The sequence below is a fragment of the Rhamphochromis sp. 'chilingali' genome (genome assembly GCF_963969265.1).
Source record: "Rhamphochromis sp. 'chilingali' genome assembly, chromosome: 1".
Taxonomy (NCBI): domain Eukaryota; kingdom Metazoa; phylum Chordata; class Actinopteri; order Cichliformes; family Cichlidae; genus Rhamphochromis; species Rhamphochromis sp. 'chilingali'.
The window spans coordinates 69946988-69955665 of record NC_137929.1 but is presented as its reverse complement, the minus strand read 5'-3'; positions in this window follow the sequence as shown (position 1 = coordinate 69955665).

The window sequence follows — 8678 nt, the reverse complement described above, 5'->3', positions numbered from 1 at the left end:
GGAGGACAAAGGTCAGTAAAGGTCAGAGGTCACTGTGTGGGAATTGTTGTGATATTTTGATACCATGGTAGCATTTACAGGATATTGTTTTATTGTGATATTATACAGAAAAGAGTTACTCAATAAGGCCCATTTACTAGTTGTTTTTCTCTTTCTCTCTGACCCAAGAATTGATGTGTAAGACTCACAGGCTGGTACCCCAAGGTCGAAAACACCACAGAGACGAGACCACTTCCTTACTCCCATCCTCCCTTTTTCTTTATCTCCTGGAAAAGGCTCGTTAAAGGCCAGGTGGTTTGTTTCAGAATTCACTAATGAAAGAACTCTGTATTCTATGTCTAGGAGTGTATTTTGCTGGGATGATCATAAATTGTAGCTGAACTGATAAACTACACAAGGGATACTTTGCTCAGAAGGCAGGAAGACGTTTCCTTATTTAGTCCAGAGGTGTGGACTCGAGTCACATGACTTGGACTCGAGTCAGACTCGAGTCATTAATTTTATGACTTTAGACTTGACTTGAAAAAATGTTCTAAGACTTGTGACTTGACTTGGACTTTTACACCAATGACTTGGGACTTGAATTGGACTTGAACCGGTTTACTTGAAAAGACTTGATATTTTACCCCAAATATAAAATTTAGCATGCATATTATATAGAGATTGAAAATGTGACGTCATTCATGGGTAGAACCGCAAAGGATTCTGGGAACTCGTGGCAAGCGGTACTAGCTCACGCAGGCTTTCAATTAAAATCAGTCACACAGCGATAAAAAGAAACACAAAAATGTCAAGAAGCTGTTGTATTATTAACTGCAATAGCCGGTCGCATGACAGCCACGGGAAGCCGACGGGTAAAGAGATCGGTTGTTATCGGATTACGTCGTGGAAGAGAAATTGTTCGTGGAAGAGAAATTGTTCGAGCCATGTTTCCGAAGTAACAAAGACGCGACTGGATTGCAGCCATTCAAAGACCAAATATAACGTCCCAGAACACTCCAGCTCACAGGTTAGTCTGCTCCAAGCATTTACACGAAGGTCAGTCTGCTGTTGTAGTTAATGCGTCATTTTTCTTAACATAATTGGTGATATAGGTTACAAGCAAGTCTGGCGCTGAACAGAAATTGTCGCGCTATGCTCCTTTATTTATTGTGCATAAATAGTAAATTATCCTGACACAATATTGCGTTTCGCTTCTGTTATTATGGTACATTGACAAAAACATATACTTTTATTCACAGGATAAAACAGGTTTTTTGTATCACTAATTGCCCAGTACGATTACAGCATACAATATTATTGTCACTGCTACATTTCTGTGTTGGGTACCAGAAATTATTTCCACTACTAATTAATTACCCTTGAGCTCAAAGGTCCTATTAATAAACGGTTAACGAATGTGTATTTATGAAGACGATTTGTGAGACTGGTAAACTTATGATAGGTACGATGGTCTTTCGTTCTACACGGTGCATTTCAAGGTCCTGCACCCATCCGTCGGTAAACTGTACCTGGGCTTGTTGCAGTGACCTGAAGTTACTAAACTTCATGAGTGTATGCACTCACTCCAAGAACCGTATAATTATAAATATGCATATAAATATGCTAAGATGAGATAGCTGACTTCATCTAACTAGCAAATGTTTTCCAGGCTACGTTGGTGATACAGTTTTTTTTAATGTGTATGATATTTTTGTCATGCGATTTTAAAGCTGGTCCTACAACCGCATCCAAGAATAACATGCAGCTTATCTCAGAACTGTCGGTGAAAATTATTCTTGGAGCTAAGTTTAATTGAGCTGCATTTTAAAGAGGTGCAATTTCACAATTTGTGTATATTTTCTAAGTTCACTATTTTGTATGTGTTGAGAAAAACACAGATTTTAAAATTACATGGTCTAATATTTACATTTAGCATAACTGCAACATTATTTTTTCGTTGTTGTTTTTTTTAAAGACTCGAAAGGACTTGAAATTCAAAGTTTCAGACTTGTGACTTGACTCGGACTTTTACACCAGTGACTTGAGACTCGACTCTGACTTGCCTGACATTACTTGAGACTTGACTTGAGACTTGAGGATAAAGACTTGAGACTTACTTGAGACTTGCAAAACAATGACTTGGTCCCACCTCTGATTTAGTCTGTACCGGTTTGAACTGGGAAAGCTGACACACGAACCTTTTTTTCTCTATATAAACTGCTGTGTACCAAATAAACCTTTGAGTTGATTCTGGGAAAGCAATCTGAACAGTCTCTGTATCACTTTGTTCTCCTAACTGCTCCCGATATCGTAACTAACCCAGCTGAACGGCATACCTGAGTGTTACTTTGAATAATTAGGAGTCTTATAAGGAAAGGACAAAACTCTGCTTATCGCTCACGCCTTGGAGGAAACCGGGGACGGAAATTTCCTTCAGGAATTACTATAATTCCTGAGAATATAGCCTCAATACTGTGAACTAACATCAAAAACGTATAATAGTGAAACTGCTCCATTCACTAACCGTCTGAAAGTTGTTAGAAGCTACTAAATAAAACTGGATGCAAAACTGATACATTACTGCTGGAAAGAGAGACTGAACGCCTAACGTTGCAAAATCACCTCCACCTCAAAGCAGGCACCAGTCTTTTGGTGCCTTATGGACACAGAGAACTATAAAGGTAGTGATTTTGGGGGGTCTGCTATTGTATAGAGCACTTTGAGTAATCTGGGAGAGTAGAAAAGTGCTATATAGGAATCAGTCCATTCACTGTCTGAACAGAGTTTTGTCGTGTTTCTTTTGCTTTATAATGTTCTGGCACATTAAGGTGATTAAGATACACATTAGGCTGACATCTGGGGCCAGAATCAACTGGCTTTGTGCTGGCCCATGTGTGGGCCACCTCTGGCAAACCAGATCTGGGCCATTGAAGGGCCGTCATTCTTTGCAGTATGTGGGCCATGTGTAAGCACATTGTGTGGGCCAGTTCGGGGCCATACCAATTTTGCTATTTGGGCAGATTCAGATTCATGGCACAACATAGATGGGACAAGACTCGGCGGTCTAGCTGCATCTAAGGGGCAAAGGTCACTGTGTGAGGATGCCAAAGTTCACATTTTGGACAGAGAAGATAGATGGTTTTAAAGAGGAGTGAAAAAAGCCACAGCAACTGTCTGCTATCTATAATCCAGTGTTGAGATCCTTTCCCAGAATCCTTAACGCCCACTCACATCCTGGGCCATCTGACTTCAGGAAATCACATGATAGGGTGGAGCCAGGTTTGACAATGAATTCACGTGAAATCTTGGCTGATTGTGACCTACACCCATTTTCACACCTTGGCTCATGTGATTAGGTAGAGGATCAACAGGGGTCAATTGTCCCCGTTGAGGGGGGACACTCCCTCGGGGCTTAAATCTGGGACTCTCCACCATTTGACCCTAAAACAGAAGAAGCTTCTCGGATGAAACCTCTTCAAGAAACTTAAAGAAGTCTAGATGCTTTTCTTTCCAAGCTCCTTAGAATGAATGATGCAAACCTCAATGAGATGAAGCAAAACTATAAAGTATTGTGGGCCTAAATTCAATTTTCAATTCAATTCACTTTTAATTTTTTATATAGCGCCAAATCACAACAAAAGTTGCCTCAAGGCGCTTCATAGGTACAGAGAAAAACCCATGGCAGATGATGATGGCAGATACTCCCTTCACCTTGGCCAAAAAGGCTAAAATGACCAAAGAAAAAGTGAAAAACAGCTGAACATGAGAGGTTTTTGGACAAAGTTTGTGTTTTTTCCATTGTTTAATCACTGCTTCCAGCCAAGAGTGATACCATATATACCCTATAGCTGCAGAAAAGGCTAACATTGTTATCTTTTTACGAAAAAAAAACAGCTGAACATGAGAGGTTTTTGGACAAAGTTTGTGTTCTCCATTCTTTAAGCACCGGTTTGAGTACCGTTTAAGCACCGGCACCATTTGAAAAGGAACGGTTTTGTACTGGTATAGGATAAAACCTAAATGATACCCATCCCTATGTGGAAGTACTGACCTTACTTTGAGTTTGATTCCATAAAAAGTGACAAAAACGTTAGTGTCCGTTGTGCGTGGGAAGAAAACTTCTTTTTACAGCAAACCCCCCCCCCCCGCCCTCCTAAACCTCCAAGCAAGCACCGGGAGTGCGCTACCAATTCACAGAGAATCTCGTGGATTCTTCCACTGACCGCCGCGGCACACCTGCACCAGGGTAAACCTCCGCCTACCCCACTCCTGCTTTACAGGTAAAAATAGAGCAACAGGACCGCTGAGTCTTTAATTTTATTTATTTTCTGCTGTGTTTCACTTGCATGTATTTGAAAGAGTGAGTGTAAACACAAAAACCTATTTTATTTTATGTGCTGGAATGTGCAGAAAATAGGTTTAAATGTTAAATAAATTTCTTCCAGGCAGAGAATGTTGCAGATAACTGATAAAACAAGTTAAAAAAAAGAGACTTTTCCATTTGATTACATTTTGTATGATGGATTATACAGAAAAAGTAGAATTGGGCTGAAAGATCTATCACTTTATCACCTATTCAGGTTGTAAATCGTGTTTTAAAAAAGTAACTAAGTAACTAAGTAATTAATTACTTTTGAAAATAAGTAATCAGTAAAGTAATGGGATTACTTTTGGGGGGAAGTAATCAGTAATTAGTTACTGGGAAATGTGAGTAACTGTATTCTGTTACAGTTATCGTTTAAAAAGGTGGTTTTCAGAATACAGTTACTTTGTTGAAATAAATGGACTACACATCGTTCTTTTCCTGTTTCATATGTTAGGCTGTCCCCTCTCTATTTGTGGTTATTTCACGCCGGTGGAAACTCAAACAAAACACGCATTAAGAGGCTCAAATGTCTGTGTCTCAATCTTACGGCCCATGTCACCTCTACTTGCGGCCCGCATAAATGATGTGAAGAAATATTTGTAAAAATTATTATTCAAAAAATTATATGGAGGCAATTGAGAGAGTGTTACAGGTATATCATGTATGAAGCATGTAAATATAATAATAACCAAAGAGTGCCTGACGACCCCAGTTGTAATTGAACTATTAAGACTCGACCTCTCTCTGTCTCTCGCTTGCAAAGTTGACCCAGACAACAAAGTAAAGCTAGTTTTCAGCTACGAGCCTGACACGAACCCGACGTATTAACCAGAGGTCCCTTTAATACGGCTCGAGCCGCGGACCTGCCGCTGAATAGTTTTCTATACAAGATCGCTGCAAAAAGTGCAGCCTTACCTAATGTCCACCTACTGTTACTCATGTATATTAAGATTTAAAAATCTAGTTTGTATTGATATGGCGAGTAGCCTTCAGTAATAGTAATATATCACACAGCAATAGTACATTCATGTAGTTTTAGGAAGCATGATAATATATTAAGTAATCCAGAGTATTCTGAATTGAGTAATGTTTTCTGAATACATTACAAAATACATTTTTGGGCATGTATTCTGTAATCTGTAGTGGAATACATTTTAAAAGTAACCTTCCCAACACTGGTTAGAGCTGAGAGTAGGAAGTGTGTGATGGACTCACCGAGGAGCAGACAGACACATGCAGTCTTCATGCTGTCTGGATGACGACCGACTGAAGTGCGACAGAACAAGGACTTCAGCGACAGCTGACACTTCCCTGTTCACACCTCCAGCGTCACTGACCAAACCTGCTGCTGTGACAGATGTTTAAAGTCATGTATGCTTTAAAGCAGCTGAGATGTCGTTTGAGTTTCTGTAAGAGATTTAACACAAAGTGCAGCTACACTGTTTCCCTTTATTATCTATTTTTAATATGTTTGTGTGGGTTGGGGTAAAATTTTGCTGCCTCACATAACCTTATGATGCCATTTATTTAATGTCATTGTGTCATTAGGCTTAATTAGGTCATTTACATTGTTATGCAAGATGGTGCTAATGCTTTGAGTTCCTTGACAATTAAACGGATTCACTGTCTCGATCGTGACATCAGCTTTGTGTTTGACGTGTAAGAGTTTAACTTCAGGGATGAATTATTGAATCCTGTTAAGCTCCACGCCCCTGGTACCGGGGGCAAAAGGGGGAGATCACGTTCAATCAGTTATAACACAGGTCAGAAATAAAAGTTCCACAGAAACCTCTGAATCTCAGCTAAAAGCTCATAGAAACCATTATCTACAACCACCAAACACAACAAAAACAAGCCATGATTAAGCGCTTTTGCAGGTGTGAGCCGTGATGTTGAAAGGGTAGCGTGAAATAGAAAGGTTCATACAGTGAGTGTTAATAGATATCTTATCTACTGTAATATTGATTGATGCTAGGTGCTAAGTGTAATTTTTTAAATGTGATTTCAGACATCATTTTCCCCAAAATAACAAATAAACCTCAATGAAACTCATTAACAGGGAACAGCTTACAACTTACAAAGACAATTATGGAATTATGGATGGAAACTCTTAGCAGGCAGAGTTCATTTGGACAAAGACTCAGACAGGAATGTTTGTGGTGAGAAACTTTAATAGTTAATAGTGAATGTGTGTGTGAATGGGTGGATGACTGGATATGTAAAGCGCTTTGGGGTCCTTAGGGACTAGTAAAGCGCTATATAAATACAGGCCATTTACCATTTTACCATTTTATCACTAAAGCAGAGAAACTGTGTAATACATACACGGTCACATCTGTCATGTCTGAAAAAAAAAGACAGAATGAAGAAGAATTAAGGACGAGGTCGTCCATCGGCATGACTTCCATTAATGAAGAAATGAGCTGTGATGATGTCCCCATGCACCCGTCTGCAAGGCAGAACCACATCATCGCCTGTCCTCACTGCAGGGATCTCCTGGACCAGCCCTTTATCTGAGGAACAGACACAGAAACAGTGATGCAGAGACAGAGTTAATGATAACGGAGACACAGCTGGAACAGCTGACTGTCTGTACCTGAAACACTGATGGACACTTCATCGCTCTGCTGTCCAGATGAGTTCTCACAGAAGTAACTTCCCCCAGAGGAGACGGAGCGATCCAGAACACAGGAGGAACCATGAACCCTCCCAAAGCCTGCAGCTGCTCCACAGTCCTCAGTGAGTCCTCCTCTGGTCCTCTTCACTGTCCATCCATCAGCTGTCTGTCCATCATCAACACAACTCAGAGACACTGAAGAAGATCCTCTGAAGACCTGCTGAAGGTTTGGACTGACAGACAGAGACACTGGAGGACACACAGAGTTCTCTCCCTCGTGCACAAGTAACAAAAAGAGCTCTGGTGACTTGCGTCTTGCTTTTCCTGTTGTTGTAGAATTGTCTCATTCCAGTGAGGGGTTGTGCTAGACCAGACCTTCCCAAAGGGGGGAAAAAACAAAACCAATAAACAAACGCTTGGACACTGCTAGCACGGCTGCCTACACAAATGCAAAGCAGGAGATGAAGCATCGCTGAATATGTTTTCAAACATATTCTGAGTAGGAAGATGTTGGTAACACCAGACTGCAGATGAGCTGCATACAGGGCTGGACTGGGACAAAAAAATCGTCCTGGGGAATTTGAATAGAGCCCTTCCTGGCCCCCTGGCAACACTTTGCTAGATCCGCCCCTGCACAGTTACCAGCTGTCAGCTACCTAAAAAAGGATCCTGGTGTTATTTGTCTCTCAGAAACAGTTCATAACTTCCCTTCAACTCATTCATGTCACCTAAAAGGTAAACCTGTTTCTCTATCACCTGTTCAGCTCTGATGATTCAGTAAGGACATCTCCTGGTTTCATCTTCATGTTTCCCTCTCACCACATATCCAAACCGACATCATGACCAGCAGCTTTACAGCTGTGGCTCCAGCAAACATCAGCTGATACTAGAAATTAATATTAAATAAATTCTAACAACAGCTGATCAAACGTGCTGCTGTTGTTTAACGTGACATCTGCTGGTTTCCTCTTTCTAGCGCATAGTGGGCGATAAACAAACAAGAGAGAAAAGCAGATCAGCTGATCATTGATCAGTTTCATGATTGAAGTAGAAACAGGAGAGGGAGGGTGAGAGAATGAGAGAAGAAGAGGCAGCTGTGCAGGAAAGACAGAATAACTCCAGCTTTGTGTCTTTTTCATTGTAGCTGAAGTTCGGGACAAACTGTTCCTTTTCACCTCAATAAGAAACGCGTAATATTTTCTCTGAATACCAGACGATTCCGTTTTTTACGGGACGGTTGGCAACTCTACTAACTAACCTTATGAACAAAATAAAGTTCAACATCAGTAACATAGCACCCACCCAGCTGTATAGAAACTCTGTCATGCTAGCTAGCACGCAGTACGAAAAAGTCAGCATAACGAAAATAAACTCCACCTAAACTTGGTTTATATCTGACCCAGATGGACTGCAGGTCATAACTTCTTACCTGAAGTTCAGTTCACACTTGGACCGGCGGCCGCTTCGGGTCTCTTTTCCTTCTGCGTCCCTTTTCCTTCATCCACCTGCTGGCCTCCACCACTTGCTAATGTTACTGAATCTGTGGAAGCTCCGCGATAGCCACCACACGAAGTAACGAGTAACAATCCTATCTAAATCCCAGTAACGAGTAACGCGTTCCTGATTTTGGCATAATAACTAGTTACCGTGCTCGTTACCACAATAATAACGTAGTTACTGTAACGCGTTACTTAATAACGCATTAGTCCCAAC